Source organism: Rattus norvegicus, chromosome 7, assembly GCF_036323735.1.
Source record: "Rattus norvegicus strain BN/NHsdMcwi chromosome 7, GRCr8, whole genome shotgun sequence".
In the NCBI taxonomy this organism is placed as follows: domain Eukaryota; kingdom Metazoa; phylum Chordata; class Mammalia; order Rodentia; family Muridae; genus Rattus; species Rattus norvegicus.
Window position 1 is genome coordinate 47,246,531 of NC_086025.1, and position 17,828 is coordinate 47,264,358.

The 17,828-nt window shown below is 36.5% G+C and overlaps 1 protein-coding gene across 11 annotated transcripts in view; it reads right to left on the reverse strand.

The window, feature by feature from the left end:
• Nav3 (neuron navigator 3) overlaps positions 1-17,828 on the reverse strand; it is a 788,263-nt gene that overhangs the window by 307,954 nt on the left and 462,481 nt on the right. Inside the window, exon 2 of one of the 11 annotated variants that reach the window (XM_039079118.2) lies at positions 2,707-2,823. The exons of the other annotated variants lie outside the window; for them this stretch is intronic. The gene's annotated coding sequence lies outside the window, so the exon portion shown is untranslated. The remainder of the gene's footprint in view (positions 1-2,706; positions 2,824-17,828) is intronic. 11 annotated transcript variants of the gene reach the window in all.

Genomic DNA, 17,828 nt, shown 5'->3' on the forward strand with positions numbered 1-17,828 from the left:
TTCTTGTCCTGCTGGAAAATTCATTTTGGTTTGCTTTGGTAGAGAACAATTTTGGGTATGAGTCATCTACAAGTAAGACATGTCAGTTATTATTAAATTTCAACAACCTTTTGGTGAGGAGGAGCTCAATTTTTTAAGTGATGTAAAAGATAAAAATATTAGATAATATAAAATACATATATACATTCAATATATACATATATACATTCATACAAATATATATATACATATATGTATGCATGTTTACAGAGGGTCTGCTTTTCTAGTATATAAAGTACTTGTACCCTTGAATCTTAAGGTTCTCAGTGCCCCTTCTTTTAAGAGGCAAAGTTATCATTTTCTTACAACTTATTCATTCATGTACAATGCATGCACTCATATAGTGATATATCCTCATATATAAAATCTATTTTTTAAAAGTAAATATATACTTTGGAAAAGATTCCAAAGTACCATAATTCAAGAGTAGCTAATTATGAACTAACGCATATCCCCCATATTCTTTTTGATTATACAGAGTAGTACTTTCAATGTGCATTTAAATTAACAGGAGGAAGTCAATTCCATTTATGATGAAATAAAATGAAGTCCAAAGAATAATGAACCTGAAGACAGTTTGAGTGAGGGAAGGAAAAGAAACAGACTAGCACTATGAGCTAGGGCAAGGTTCAAACTGGGACTAAGATATTTCAATAGTTTAAGAACACTGAGGGTTCTTCCCGAGGTCCTGAGTTCAATTCCCAGCAACCACATGCTGCCTCACAACCATCTGTAATGGGATCTAAAGTGCAGGTGGACTTGATGAGATCGAGCACTCATGTACATAAAGTAAACAAATAAATTGCTTGGTGGGATTGCAAGCTGGTACAACCACTCTGGAAATCAGTCTAGCGGTTCCTCAGAAAATTCGACATTCCTGAAGACCCAGCTATACCACTCCTGGGCATATACCCAAAAGATTCTGAATATACAACAAGGACACATGCATGCTCCACTATGTTCACAGCAGCCTTATTTAAATGGCCAGAAGCTGGAAAGAACCCAGATGTCCTTCAACAGATGAATGGATACAGATAATGTGGTACATCTACACAGTGAAGTACTACTCAGCTATTAAAAACAATGACTACATGAAATTCTTAGGCAAATGGATGGAACCAGAAAATATCATCCCAAGTGAGGTAACCCAATCATAAAACAACAAACAAACAAATAACCCCACACATGGTCTGCGCTCATTGATAAGTCAATATTAGGCCAAAAGTTCAGATTACCCAAGATGCAATTCACAGACCATATGAAGCTCAAAAAGAAGGAAGACCAAAATGTGGATGCTTCAGGCCTTCTTAGAATGGGGAACAAAATAATCACTGGATGAAATACATGGACAAAGAGTGGAGGAGGGACTGAAGGAAAGACCATCCAGACTGCCCCACTTGGTGATCCATCCCATATGCAGTCACCAAACCCAGTCACTATTGCTGATTCCTAGAAGTGCTTACTGACAGGATCCTGATATAAATGTCTCTTGATGCTTGGCCAGAGCCCTACTGATACAGATTAAGCTGCTTGCAGCTAACCATCACACTGAGCACGGGGACCCCAGTGGAGGAGTTAGAGAAAGGACTGAAGGAACTGAAGGGGTTTGCAAATATCAACCAACCAGACCACCCCAGAACTTCCAGGGACTAAACCACCAACCGAAGAATACACATAGAAGGACCCAAGGCTTCAGCCATATATGTAGCAGAGGATGGCATTGTCTGGCATCACTGGGAAGAAAAGCCCTTGGTCCTGTGAAGGTTCATTTCCCCAGTGTAGAAGAATGCCAGGTTGTTGAGGTGGGAATGGGTGGGTAGGAGTGGGAGCATCTTCACAGAAGCAGCGGGAGGGGGAAAAAGTGAGAGGATAAAAAGGGGATAACATTTGAAATGTAGTCTGGGTTCAGTCAGAGAAGATGAACCTTCAAGAGACTGGAGGTCCCAGGGAGTCTAGAGGTCTGGTGGGGTGGGTGGGGTGGAGACATCATTTAGAGATGGGGGGGGAGTGGGGAGGTAGGGTGGGGAGGAGGTATGGGATGTAGAATTCTCAGGGGGTGGATCAGGAGGGGAATAAAATCTGGAGTGTAAAACTAAACAAACAAATAAATAAGAAAAGTAAACAAATCTTTACAAAGAAAAGACATCTCAAAGTTTTTGAATTACCCAGAAAACTTTTTTCCTGACAGCCATACCTAATTTTCGTAGAGCCTGAACAATTACTGTATGTTGAAAACTTTGTCTTAGAAGACCAAAATAAAGCCTTATCTCAGGGTGCTATACATTCCTCTTAGACAAAGAAGCCAAGAATTTTAACATAGGGCTTGTATATTAAAACATCTCTGAATCACATTTGTTATGAGTCTGCAAAGTTATACAGCAAAATTAATAAGGGGTCAATTTAGTGATGTGAATGAATACTTAGGAAATTTATCATGTATTTCAATAAAACACTTTAAGAATTGCAGGGACTAAAGAAAGTTCCATCTGAACTAAAATGGGAGATTTAGAGAGCTGAAATTGGAGTCGAGAGACTAACTTCTACTTCTCATTCTTCGGTAAGGTGACTGAAAGCATGGGTTATCTTAAATGACATGTTCACTCGTTGACAAATAGCAAAAGGGTCTATGCTTCCTGCCACCACAGAGAATATAATGAAAAGAAATACCTGTGAGGTTGTGATGCCAGTGAGTTAACAGGAGCAGTTTATGGGCTCAGGTTGGGGTAAAGAATCTTGTTTCGTCCTCTGTAGGAAACCACAGCAGAAAGGTCCAGAGAGCGTACTCTGTAAAATGCAGCATATCCAGTGGGATCCAGCTGATACTTCAAGAGATTTGGTTCTGTTTCATTTGAATTGGGGTTTCGGTAGAACAACTACTGTTGTGTGAATAGGCTTGCTTATGAAGCAAGATTTTCTTTTTATGTCTGTTCCTGGGGTTTTAGCATGAGCAAACTTTTGATTTGTGAGTCTCTGCTCTCCCTGAAGAAAAGCGGTCAGGCTGAAGTGAAAATAGAGAGGCTCCCCTTTTTCTGGAAGCAGAATTCCCACAGTGTCATAAAAACCACAATGAGATAGTATAACAAATATGGCTATGAGTTCCCATCTGTCTTCAACGTATCTGTTTTCTCAGTCATTCTTTTGGTAAATGGCCATTAAAGTTGTGCATGCAAATGGCTGGGGTTTTAGATATTACCCTGAACACGGTTATATGCATTACACACTTCTGAGAATCTGAGATAGATGGTTCAGCCTTTGAAATCCATAATTAACAACCCAGCCTTCAGCAAACATTTCCTAGAACATATGTGTTTTGAGTCAAGTTCTTCATCCACATGGAATCTAATCCCCTCTAAAAGGCCCTGTCTCCTTTCCTTTTCATGTTTCTCCACCTCCCATGAATACAAAAATCTTCAAGCCATACCCTAGAGTTTAAATAACTGCCATGAGCTTTACAATGTGGATGATGGATAACTTCTTGAAATATTATAAGTGATTGTGCTTTATTTCAGAAGCCAGAGCCAGGAAGAAAATCACAGGCCAGATTCCTAACCCCCTTGGAGCTCTCCTGTAGCACTGACCCCACGAAATTCCTCAAGCCAGGAAATAAATATGGATTAGGCTTTGCCTCAAATGTAAAAAGCACTTTTATTCTTGGCAAATTGCACAGATAGCTTTGGGTTTGGATGTAAATTTTCATTGGACCCATGTCTTCTCTGGCTTACAGACACACTGATAACGAAAAGCAAGCACAGCACTATACTCTGTGTCTTAACCCTAGAGCGTTAGAAGCTTAAGTGGGCACTTTTCATCCACATATTTTGCATATGTGATAGTCCACAATTCCTTCAGCTCCAGTTTTAAAACGATGATATTATATTTATTTTCCCAGATATTAAAATATAATTAATTACTTTGAGTTAGAGTTAATCAATCCCAGGGAACCTTTTCAAAAAGATGTTATCTGTAAAGGAATTTTTTAAAGTGCTACATATGTCTAAAAATGCTTCAACCTAGTGGTGCTCAACAACTACAGTTGTGAAGTAGCAATGAAAATAATATTATGGTTGGGGGTCGCCACAATATGAAGAACTATATTAAAGGGTCATAGCATTAGGAAGGTTGAGAACCGTAGCTCTAATCAGCCAAAAGAAAATTTCCAAAATGAAATATAATGCATCAATACTTTATTACAAGTAAATAATTAAAATAAATAGAATGTTTTTTTTCAGGCATGTTGAATAAAACTTAACCAATTAAGAAGCTTGAAATTCCTCCTCCCATCCAGAGACTTCTGTATCCTCTACTATTGTCATATGACAGTTCAAAGAATTAAAGCCCAAACTGTAAAGTTACTGAAAACAGTTATCATTCACTGAAGGGATGTAATGTATTATTCTGGATACTAGAATAAGATACCTACTTCTTATTAAAAATTTATGTAGGTCAAAGTGTAACTTAGACTTTAGATCTAAAGACCTAGATCTCAAAAGTCAGAGCAATGCTTTCATTATTCAGTTTTCCCTTGGTTAGCTTTCCATTCTTCTGATAACTTAAATGAATGCATATAGTCTGAAACAAGTCAAACATTCATTTAATATTTGTAAAACAGGTGCCAAATTTGATACTTTTAAATGAATTTTCAACAATTAGCACAGACTCATTCTTTTACTGTCCAAAATAAATATGAAAATGTAGAGCCACTCAAGTTCTGGAAAGATTCTTTTCAGAGACCATAATGAACTTAAATCTGCCATGCCTGGGAAAGGATTTCAAATACTATTTCATATTCACACAATATTTAGGAAAGAGATGGTGATGGTTTCACTAAAGTAAATATTTAATGTTATAATTTTCACAGCACTGAAAGATAATTTAATGGTAAGGATATTATTTTCCATTCATTGTGGTATTTCAGAACCATGGCATTCCTCTTATTCGAAAATGGTTCAAAAGATAATATTTTGGGGGTCTAGTAAGATAGTTTGGTGGTTAAAAGTATTAACTCCTCTTCTAGGGTACCTGGTTTTAATTCACCACACATGATGGTCAAAATCTTTTATGGCTCCAGTTCCAGTGGATTTAATACACCTCTGTCATATACATACCTCCAAGTTAAACATATCCATCATATACAGAAAATTAGAATATAGTTTCTTTAAGTTATATTTGGAGAAATAGTCCTTTTTTCTTTCTTTTATCTCTTTATTTATTTATTTATTCACTGTCAGAGAGAGAGAGAGAGAGAGAGAGAGAGAGAGAGAGAGAGAGAGAGAGAGAGAGATCTTCTTTGCTCCTGGACATGTAGGATAAACATAGTGAAAATGTCTATTTTACCAAAAGCAATCTACAGAGTCAATGAAGTCACGATCAAAATTCCAACACAATTCTTCACAAATCTTGGACAGATTCTCAACTTCATATGCAAAAGCATAAAACCCAGAAAAGCTAAAGCAATCCTGAACTATAAAAGAACTTCTGGAGATATCAAGATCCTTGACTTCAAGCTGTACTATAGAGCAATAGTGATAAAAATTGCATGGTATTGGTAAAGAAACAGACAAGTGGATTGATGGAACCAAATAGAAGTGACAGAAATAAACCCACATACCTAAGGACAATTGATTTTTGAGAAAGAAGCCAAAACTCTACAATGGAAGAGGAAGGGCATCTTCAACAAATGTTACTGGTCTAACTGGATGTCTACATGTAGAAGAATGTCAAACCGTATTTATCACCTCACACAAAACTCAAGTCCAAATGGGTCTAAGACCACAATGTAAAGCTAGATACACAAAGTCTAATACAACAGAAAGTTAGGAATAGTCTTGAGTGTATCAGTACAGGAGACAGCTTCCTCAAGAGAACACCAATGCTCAAGCACTAAGGTCAAGAATTAACTAATGGGACCCCATGAAACTGGAAAGATAATTTAATTGAAATAGAGAGTATATTTCTGATGTGTAATGTTTGGTATCATAACAAAGTGATGCATCTTAGTGAAGGCTCATTCTTGGTGGAAAAGAAAGTCAATTGTCCTCAAGACTTGATAGCATGAGTCATTTTTCAACAACTCCTCCAAATTTTCACCCTGTGATCTTGTCAGAAAGTGCTCCTCACTTTCAGGCTTAAATAACTACATAAAAGCAAATGATAAGAATATAAAAAAACTAAGGATAGCCAAGGCCTTGCAGAGTCCTGCTTATTTGTTGAAATAGAATTAAGAGCAGGGCTTTAAAGGTATTGTCATATATGCATTGTTGGAAGAAATCATTTGTTGCCCCTCTTCACTCCATATCAAAAGTGTAAGCATAAAAATCTGAAAGCTTATATAGGATAAATATTTAGAAAGAAACCGAGAATAGATGATATGATTGAGAGGAGGATAACCTTGGAAATTAAGAAATTGGACTTCTAAAGCACATGTAGATAACCACAAAAAACTGCACCAATATTTTAGAGTATTCATTTTCAATTATCCCAAAGCAAGTTTGCATGTTCAGCACACACAAAACACACATGATTATACGGTTCGCTCCCAACTTTTTGACCATTCCTCTTTATCTACCTGTATCAAGAAAACTATCTTTAACCATGAAATCTTGTTAAAACACCTAGTGTTTAATGACCAGCAAGTTTTCTCTACTCCAAAATTAACTAAAAATATCCTTGTTTGACAATAATCATAAAATAAGACTTTGTGGATTTACTCCTATTTGTTTGAGTTCGATATGTGAGGTACTATGAAGTATAACCAAAAATACAATAAAGTTACTTTATTGATAGTTGCCTCTGAAGATATTGACTGTCTTCCACTTGAAGAGACAAACAGAACCATTGTTTCTTCTGGCAAAACAACACTGGGAAAGTTCTCTTTTTATTAAATCTTAATTCGAACTTTGAAATGTCAGGAACTAATTTGTCTCGGTCTAAAAAACTAACTCAAATGAAGGCTTTAAAATTCATACAGCATGTAGAATAGTGTAATGCCCATTTTTGAGAAGAAAGTATAAAATGAGTTAATTTTATTTTCCTAGTACTCTGTATGACAAAGTATGTCCAATGTGTGTATGTGTGTGTGTGTGTGTGTGTGTGTGTGTGTGTGTGTGTGTGTGTGTGTGTGTGAAGCTACAGAGCTTCAAATCCAACTTAGGGCACTGGGAATGCTAGACAAGTACTGACCACTGAGATTCAATCCCATATCTAGGCTATAAAATTATTTTTTTAAATATTTCTCCTTTCTAATGTCAACTCTGGCTTTTAATCCCATTTGTACAACTATCAAATATAACAAGACTTGAGTAATGATGGTCAAATAAGTGAATGAGAGAATAAATTACTGAACTAAAATCAACAAATGGAAATTATTGAAAGATAACTTTATTATTATAAGTAAATATGTACACCTTCTTATACACTATATCCTGACAATTAGAAATAATTTGCCTATGAACAGATAGTGTACTAATTGAAAACTTACATTGAAATAATTTATGAAATATATACCTTTTGAAGCTCATAGCCAGAATATTTACAAGCTCTAAATTCTACAAATTATTGGGGAAAGTAGAGTCATAATCTTTAGCACTGGCAGCTAGCAAAAATGTATTGAAATATACAATCAAAGAATAATCAGTGACAGAATAAATTATAGAAAGTGATAACTTGCTTTAGTTATCACGGAATTGTAAATCTCAACTACAATAAATCCCACACAGTACCTAAGTTTTTGATGTCATAGGAATGGGTGACCCAGGGCTGAGACGGGAGCACCTTGAGATGCATTCCATGTGGTAAGAAAGCCATTGGTTATAACCAATTTGGGAAACAACCAACAAGTCTGGGCACCTTTATTCTCCCAGTGGCTATCAGTTTCACTCCTACATGTTTCTCCATCCAATACTGCTTCTTAGTTCACAAAAGAAGGGCAGTGTTGTTCATATTATCATTGTTCATAAAGTCAGCAAAATTATACATCATCCAAATTCTTACATTTGGCAGAATGAATATGCACTGTGGGAAAACTCTACAGTGGGATACATATGTGCATGTGAATGTGTGTGTGTGTCTATGTAGTGTGTATGTGTGTGTGTGTGTGTGTGTGAGCACACACGTGCATGTAAAACTAATCTAAACTGTAACTAATTGTCTGTGTCAGAAATCGCAAATATCTGTTTCCTTTTTTGTATTTGTTTCACAGGTGTACTCCTTTATTGAAAATTCGTCAGCTCCTACCATTGATACACTCTTAGAGTATGTGTGTATTAAACATTAATATATACTTTAAATGTTTAAAGCAGGCTAAGCAGTTTACAAAGCACCATTATGAACTTACAGGAAACGTGTGCTTTATGAGTCTTTGCCATTTGGTGGATAATTTTTGGCCTGAAAGTTATTTTGAGCAGTGTCTCTCCATTGTCACCCATGGGATCTGATAGGCTCATTCTGGCTATCTTTGATTTAGAGCGCTGCATTATGTTTCAAAAGTTAGATATGGTTACTTTGTTTTGCTAGAGGCAGCTGTTGCTTAATTCCTGCTCCTGTATTAATATGGAAATAATGATTCACGTTGGATCAATGGAAATTATAGAGCTAACAGTCTATGATTTATCTCACTGTTGCTTGGCATCATCGCACTTTAATTTCCTCATCTGTCAAGCCCACGTGAAGACCAATGAGACGACAGCCCTCCATATCTTCAGCTGTTCTGGCTAGCACTTAAGAGTGGGAAGATGCTATTGCTGGTTGTTTATTTGCTTTCTGGAATGCATCCATGTTTAAAGCATTTTAAAAAACAGAACACTCACAAAAATACAATGATTTCAAGATGTGATCACGCCATGGTTATATGTCCATTATATATGTCGGCACTGCATTTCTGAAATCATCCAACACTATTTCTGTCCCCCTATAGCTCTTTTTCTTAGGTGACCCATAATTCTTCTCTCCACTGGAACAAGAGAGAAAAGAATCCAACCAAGATAATGTGATTTGTTGATCAATATTAAGTGTTTTAAGCCCATAGATACAAAGCAGCATTGAAAGTAAGGTTTACAATTTCAAAAGCTCCCTTTACTCGCCAAATGCATAATCTTTGGAATTGACCTCACACTTGAAAATCTTATGCAAAGGATGATAGATTGGAGTTTTCAGTTAAACCATGAAGCAAAGATTGGTAAAAATTCAAATGGTGGGAATATTTTGGGAGATTAGGGAAGGTTTATCAAAATAAATAGAAATTAAAGAAACCTGAGATTTTTTGAAATGTTTATTCTCTTAGAACTAGGTCCAGGATTAATTCTTAACTAATCATAATAAAAGCACTAAGAAAAGCTTCGGATTAGAGTAAGAGTTGAGTAGACTTTGGCTCCATTTGTATATTGTAGCCGGTGGACCACAATGCTGTTCCTTTCCTCTATTGAACTGAAACACTAAAGGGAGAATAATAAATCACCATTAGATAGCTGAAGTTCTGGGTTTGTGGTTCTAGGTCAGTCATGAAATAACTCCCTAGTATTTCAAAAGTTTAAGGGTTCAATTATGAGCAATACACACACACACACACACACACACACACACACACACACTCTTCTAGTGTGCCTGAATCTAGGTGTTCCTAGTACCTTAGTATATTTTTTGTAGTCATGCTGAAAGGACTTTAATTTCCAAAGCTGGTGATATGACAAGGCGTATAGTCTTATAAAGGATGCATGATGTTTGTCAATACAATTAAACGTTCATATCGCAAGGGATAATAGCTCAACATGCCAAGTGACCAGACCAGAGGAGTCCCCTTTGAAGAGAGACCAGAAGTATAGACAAAATCAAAGAAGTCACCAATTATTTCTGTCACCAACCTTCTTTCTACAGGAGTGAATGACCAAGAAGAAACACAGTATAGAATACAGAGAAATATTTTCACGTCTAAGGAATAGTGTATCTTAAAGCCTTTAAATAAAAACTAAAATGTATAACATAATTAGTTGAATTTACTACACTTCAAGGGACTTACAAGTTCATAACAGAAAAATTAAATCATGCACTACTACAGAGAGTGAGGACTTTGTTAATATTCATGAACCTACCATAGTCAGAGAATGTGGGTGTTATGGCTGAATAGAACCAGTTTCACAGTTCGTCTTGACATGGGAAGAAAGGACACCCAGACACTGTTACATGTTAGAGCATGTCTTAAAGATGCCCGCATAGCCTTACTAATATTTTAGCACAAGGACTAGCTTCTAGAATACTCTGGGACTTATCTGGAATATTCAAGAAATATTTTCTAACCATGACAGATATAAGAACTTAATAAGAATTGTCAATAAGACATGCTATAATATTGACTTTTATAGCCATGTTTAAAATGCAGCCACAGAAGTGGGCAAATCTACCTCTAAAGATACGACACAGTTTGGGGACCATGAAGAACCAGGCAGGAAAGAGAGCTTGTCATGTAAGTCTGGGCAATACTCATAAACTACCTTAGGTCAATCCTTAGAATGCACATAAAGGAAGAAGAAGAGAACGGATTGCATTAGGCTGTCTTCTGACCTCCCCGTTCACTCCATGGCATACATTCCATAGCACAAATGCCCTAGATGCAACAGAAGCATACACAGGCAATAAGTAAAACTTTAAAAAAAATAGTTTTCAATTGTTACTTTTCGATGACTCCTTCAAATCTGCTAAGTTTTAGTTTTACCTGGGCATAAAAAAGAGACTTTTCTAGTATCCCTTCTTCATTACTCTGCATTTTATGACCTCATTTATTACTTCTGCATTTTATGGTCTTCAGATATCTGTGAACACCAGTGATTTAGGGTAGTTTTGCTCTGGATGAATTTGTTACAACACACAAAAGCCTAAACTATGATACTCTGGGTCACTGTTACACACAAATGGTATAGAGGGCATCCACATTCATGAAAAAATAATAAGTAGTATGAAGGAGTATACATTCTGAGAAGGTGTAAACCAAACCACGTGTCAATCGAATAATATAAAAATCATTTTCCTTTTCTTTATTCAACAAATATGCTTCAGATATTAGCCATATTTAAGACATTGTGCTAGGGACTCCTGTGAGACATAAACATGAATTATGATGCACTTAATTGGGAAATTTCATTTTAACCAGGTCAAGTGAAGATTAAATAATTGGTGGGGGTTCATTGCCTATTTGTCCAATAATGTCCCTGAAGAATATGCCACAAAAGTAAAAAATCTACAGTTTCTAAATCCTGACCAAGGAACAAGTAGCATAATCTCTCCTTTCACCTATCAACCTGAATGCGATTCTTTGAAAACATTGTTTTCATGGCTTTCGTATGGATTTCTCTCTTCTTATAAGAGGCTTCTACCTAAAGCAATGGTTCTTAACCTTCTTAATGCCTCAGTCCTTTAATACAGTTCTTCATGTGGCCGTTACCCCCTCCCCCAACCATAACATTATTTTCAGTGCGATTTCGTAACTATATGCTTGAAGCTGTTATGAATCATAATGTAAATATCTCATATGTATCATATCTGATATGAGATCCCCATGAAAGCCATTTGAACCCCATTGGGGGAGCCAGAGGTTGGAAACTGATGAGCTAACATATAACATAAATTCCATGGAATTTAATCGGCTACCGCTCTCCACACGGTGCACGGCAAAGGCAGCAGAGGGCTTTTTCTATAGAAGCTAAGGTAGCTAGCTAGCATTCTGTCCTTTATGTTTCTGCCAGTATAAATGCTCCAGATACTTCAGTTATGAGCCATAATGAAAAAAATATGAACTCATTATTCAATATTTGTAGTGGAAGACAAGCTTCCTATGTCTTCAACTAGACTATATCCAGCAGAGAAGAGGTCTTGATTTATTTGGACTGAAACACTTGGAATAGAGTGGGGCACAATAAAGACGTTTGGAGGATGCTTCCCATCCAACAGTTTCAGGCCAACCCCAGAAGCCGCGCCACAGGATGACTCCTGTATTCAGTCTGCCGCCTGATTTCACAGCTAGTAGCAAAATTTGCCTTTATTCGGAGTGTCCTTGTTATTTTAACAGGACTGTTTCTATTTATAAAGTTACACAATCCACTTAGTTCCTTCTTCCTCTCTGTCTGAGACACAGTTTAGAAAAAGAAACCACTCGTTCCATTAACGCACTGCCAGGAAACCCAACTGTTGTTCACTGGAACAAACTAAAAAAAGACCCACACCTAGACTTACGCCTTACTCAGCCTTACTCATGTCTGCTCTGAGAGGCTCTTTCTTCGGACTGAACTCTGAAATTTCATCGTGCTCCTGAGAAGGTCATCTTTGCTACTTCGTTCACGTGGCGGTTAAACATATACATGCCTCTCAAACGCCCTCTAAGTGAAAGCCTGACCCACAACAGGATGCACCCGCTGCCAAGTTCTTTGGCAAGTAGCAATATGCCCCCAAGAAGATCTAGGTGTAAAGACGTTTAACAAAAGTTGTATACAGCAGCATTTGAAGAGAAGAGAGAAAAGGGAAACGAGACATGAGTTTGAGCCTAGATCTTTCAGCTGGACACTAACTGCACCAACTTAGATGTACCACACAGGTCTGTACTGTGAGAGTCTATATAGTAACTCTGTCTCTGGAAGGGAAAGCAAGTCACATTTAAAGTGGAGTGAGCCTAGGGATAAGAAATCTGAGTTTTTATAGCAACTCTCTAAAATATAAAAATTAAATATAAATATAAATTTAGCCAAAATATAATTGCTATTTGAAGGCGTAGGAGAAAGGGCGACACCACTGCCGGTGATGTCTGTACTCTTGAGACATCTTTTCTCGCGCAGATCAAAGGAGAAAATACCACACAGTAGGAACTGTAAGGAAAGTCTGGAGGCCTGGTGTTCTTCATTCATTCTTCTGGGGAAAACCTTCTGGTGAATGATCCAAACTGTTATCTTTTAGTTGTGATTTGTCTTTCCAGCCTTTCTTCATTTGTTTCTTGTTTTGTTATTGTTGCTCCTTCCTTCTGTCCCTTTTAATTGAAAATAGACTCTTCTTTCATACAACGCATCCTGTCCGAATTTCCCCCCTCCCTCCACTCTTCCTCTCATTTTGATTCTTATGAACAGTACTCCATAGGATAGCATAAAATACACAAGGGATGGAGAAATGTTCTATATTGCTGTGAGGAATACTATCATCCGTCTGGTTTCTTTAGATGGAATGTGGTGCAATTCTCCCCCAGAATTAAAAACAAAATATTCTTATTATATTGAAGAAAGTTTACCATAGTCAACTGAAAGAGATAAGGCACATGGGTAACATTAAAAAACAGATTCTTAGAATCTAATATTATCGTGTAAACAAGCTCCTCTGGTAATTTTAGGTGTAGACAAATTGTCTCTTCCTCTTTACACTCCCCCAACTTTCCGTCAATAGTCTATTGTTAAAGAGTGGACTTTCTCCCAGACCACATCCTGTCTGTCCTATAGAGAAACAGCATGCTTCTGAAGGAAAACAAAAATCCTCTTCTCTGTTTGCAGCTGCAGAAGACACAGAGAAAACAAACTCAATGGCATCCAAAATAATACTATTATATTAAACTCAGGGTCTAAGATTTATTTTGTAAATTGTCTAATGAATTTTAGGAACTATGAAAGGAACATTCAGGCCTTTAGAAGGTTAGGAATCTCTGATGAGACTACTACTGCCTTACAGACACTGCGTATTATACAACACAAGGAAACACATTCACGTATCATATATAAAAATACTCATGAATATATTCATGACAAACAAAGATACGATAGATCAGTTAAATAATCTTTAAGTTAGTAACCTAGAAATATAAGACAAGAATACAATACTAAACCCCAAAATAGAAGTTTTAGAAATGTGTTATAGAATAAAATATAACTGTGCCTATAAAAGATTTGTTGCAAATCCAGAAAGCAAATCTCCTGAATAAGAATGTAACAAACACTTGTGGACAGATGAAAAACTGGATAAGCGGTTCACAGAGAAAAGAAAAAAACATCAAGAAATATTTACTGAAAAGAGTGTCTTCCATAGAATACAAAAGGTCTAGATTAAATCTGAGAGAAATAGCCCTGTGAACATAGTATTGGAGAGAATGAGCAGCCTATGCTCATGGGAAGAAACAAAATGATAGAAGGGATATCAAGAACTCGACAGAGCAAGAAAGCAACGGAGATAAAATGTAAATGGCTTGAGGAGAGAAGACCTGTGGCATAAATATTTCAAATGGATTAAAGTCACAGTATAGGTTTTCACAAGAATACTATGCTATAGGAAATCAATAGAGGCAGAGAAAGATTAAAATATAAGCATTCAAAAACAAAAAATATATAATCTCTATTATTTAGAAGACTAAAATGTAGTCAGTTTCCCTTGAACCAACCTATGATAAAATGACATCCATTTCACTTAAACATCTATGAGACTGAAAAAAAGAAAAAAAAACCAAACCAAACAAAGAAAAAGCCCCAATATTTTGGCTAATACACTAATAGGCTTCATTGTGACTATTTCATATGTATATGATCACTCATTCATTCACTTTTGGAAAAGGGTCATGCAGGTCAAAAACTTGCTTTGTTATTTTAAACGACTGACCCTCCTGCCTCCACCACCTAATTGCTGGGATCACAAATCTGCCTCACTTGATGTGTTAGGGATGAAACCCAGAGGGTTTTTTTTTTGTTGTTTTTCTCTTGTTTTTTTTTTTTTTGTTGTTGTTGTTTTATTTGTGTGTGTGTGTGTGTGTGTGTGTGTATGTGTGTGTGTGCGTGTGTGTGTGTGTGTGTGTGTGTGTGTGTGTGTGTGTGTGTGTGTTTGGCATACAATACAAGCATGTTGCTGAACTGTACTCCCAGACCTACATTTTGTTCACATTCCTCCCTCCCCACAAGACCCTCCTCCAGCACCTTCTGCCTTGTGCTGGTCTACTTAGTTCCTCCCACTTCTTCCTTCTGCTATCTATGATACACATTCCAATAATATATCAGAATCCATATATACTGTCATGCACAACACACTGAAAAGACAAGTTACATCATTCAGAATACATCTTGCAATTCCAATGAGGTGCTCTGAATTTTGTTCTTCGTAATTACTTTCTACCGTCTAAAAGGATTATAACATGACTTTCTTCTTTCAATACTAGTGGTGAATTTTTCCAATGACTCGTTTCCCTCTTCCTCTTCTATGCCTCCTTGGAAATGATTTTCAGTGTGCTGGCAGATGTCACAAGATGCTTCCAAACCAAGGGTAAACCTTCCCTTAACAACTGCATACCACCAAGACCAACAAATGCTGCCTTCCCACTGGGATAACTCACTCTACTCTGGCCAAACTTCACTTCTAGGATTCAGATCTTATACTTCCTCTGCTGCCTAGACCATATTTCTAACGGAGAGCTCCCAGTACCAACAATAGAAGAATTCTAAAGCCTGTGTACTGGAAGTAGGACCGAGTGTCAGGTCCAGGAGCAGCTTCTTGATACCTGTCTGGATTGTCTGGTTGGAACATAAGAAATAAAGGCAGTCAGCAAAATTGCACTGTGGAAATAGCCAGAGAAGACGGGGGACAACAGTGAGCTTTGAATACGAGAACTCTTAGAACAAGTCTATATTAATAATATGTACATTGCTGTGTTCAAAAACTGAATAACTTACAAATCCTTCTCTTTGGTATTTTAAGAATTATGGTTTTTCTCAGATGTAGTGTTTAGCCTTTCAATAGATATCTATATCAGGATAACTGTGTGACACTCTATGAGATAGTATTGAGCATTTTAGAAGGGCTTTTTAAAAATATTTAATATTTATTTTATGTATATGAGTACACTGTAGTTGTCTTCAAACAAACCAGAAGAGGGTATTGAATCCCATTACAGATGATTATGAACCACCGTGTGGTTGCTAGGAATTAAACTCAGGACCTCTGGAAGAGCAGTCAGTGCTCTTAACCACTGAGCCACCTCTCCAGCCCATATATATATATATATATATATATATATATATATATATATATATAGAGAGAGAGAGAGAGAGAGAGAGAGAGATTCATAAAGTTTGTCTAATCTTGAAAACCTTATTTAGTTAGAAATTTAGACTATCTTTAACAAAATTTCTCTACTCTTTTTCTTCATTTCTGAGCACACAGCTGGGCTGTACTGCTGTTATCTCTAGGTAAGACAGAGGAAAGGACCTCCTAGTGGACAGCGGACTAGCTTAGCATATGCCCGGTGTTCTGTTTTCTTTTTTCCTTTTTCTCCACAGGTTGCTGTATAGAGGCATGATGGCACCACAAGCTGGATTGTACCTAGTTTCCACGGCTACTGTGAACACACACTGTTAAACCATTTCCTAATGGACCACTTAAGAAATATCTTAGTTCATGCAGGTCATAGTTTTCTATAACAAAGATCCATCTTTAATAATCTACCTAATTAGCAAGCATAGACAATACAGTAAAGCATGCCTGGATTTGAATAAAAATAAAATGCATGTGCTAATTTGATATGCTATAGGGGCCTGCTATTATTGAGGCCAGTCCTCCCCTTTCCTGAAGAGAAGTGGAGGAGTTGTGGATGGGGTGTTGCAGGTGAGGGAACATGACATCAGGACAGGACAGGGACTGGGAAGAGAGGAGGGAGGGGAAACTGTAGTCCGGATGTAAAATAAATAACACCAAATTTAAAAATTCCTGTGCCAAGCCAGATTTATTCTATGTAAGCCTGTCAGTCCTTGGTTGTGTAGGGCCATTAAAGGAGTGAATTATATATTTCTACTTTCTTATATCTGAGAGGCAGAGACTATGCATTATAGAGGTTAGTACCACCTTAATTATCAGAGTGTCATTTTGATTGAATATAAATTTATTTTAACATATTTCATTATAAACAACTATAGACTTAGCCACTACAAGTTTTCAGTTTATAATATCAAGACATGACAAAAGTTCCCTTTTGCATCTTTGTTCTTCATTTTTGTTGTATGATTTTTATTCTTCATTTTTTGTTTAAAAAATTATACTATATTACTTCACAAAGTAATGGATACTCTTGGGCCGTGATCCCTCTCGTCTTGTGGCCTATTTTCTAATTAAAACTACAATACTTTTAAACAAATGATTCCATAATTTAGGAAGGAGAACTCCTTCCATGTAACCAATTATAAAAACTCCCTTGGGATATCAAATTCCTTAACCAGGCCTTAGGGACCAATAATCCAACGAAAAGCATTTCTTTCTTGTACAAAAACCAGAACAACATTGGAAACAGAGAGAAGAAGAGAACAGACTGAAACTTGGCAACAATTAAGTCCGAACTCCTGGATGAATCCATAACTTGTGCTACTTTTACTATTGCAAAATTCAGTCTCCAAGAAGTTAGTAAAGCACAACATTGCTTTTGACCATTGCTTTCACACTGCTGTGAAGGAAAAAACAGTGACGATGTAGGAGCAGAAAAGTCAGATAAACTAGACTATAACTCAGTGCTTCACAGCATCTCAGTTATTAATGACAATCACCCTGTATTTTGAGGTAACAACAATAAATTAGACACATATATCTAACTCTATTATGTAATAGATTCTCAAAAATTCAATTATCATCAGTTTTACATACTACAACTTGAAAAGTTCAAAATGTTTCAATCAAATCTGCATTCTTATATAAATAAAATGTTTCATTTTGTTTTGTTTTTCACAAGATTTATAATGTGGGTAGTTTATAATGGATCAATCAACTTAAACTGCGATCTCTTTTATAGTATGGCATTCTTGATTGTGTTT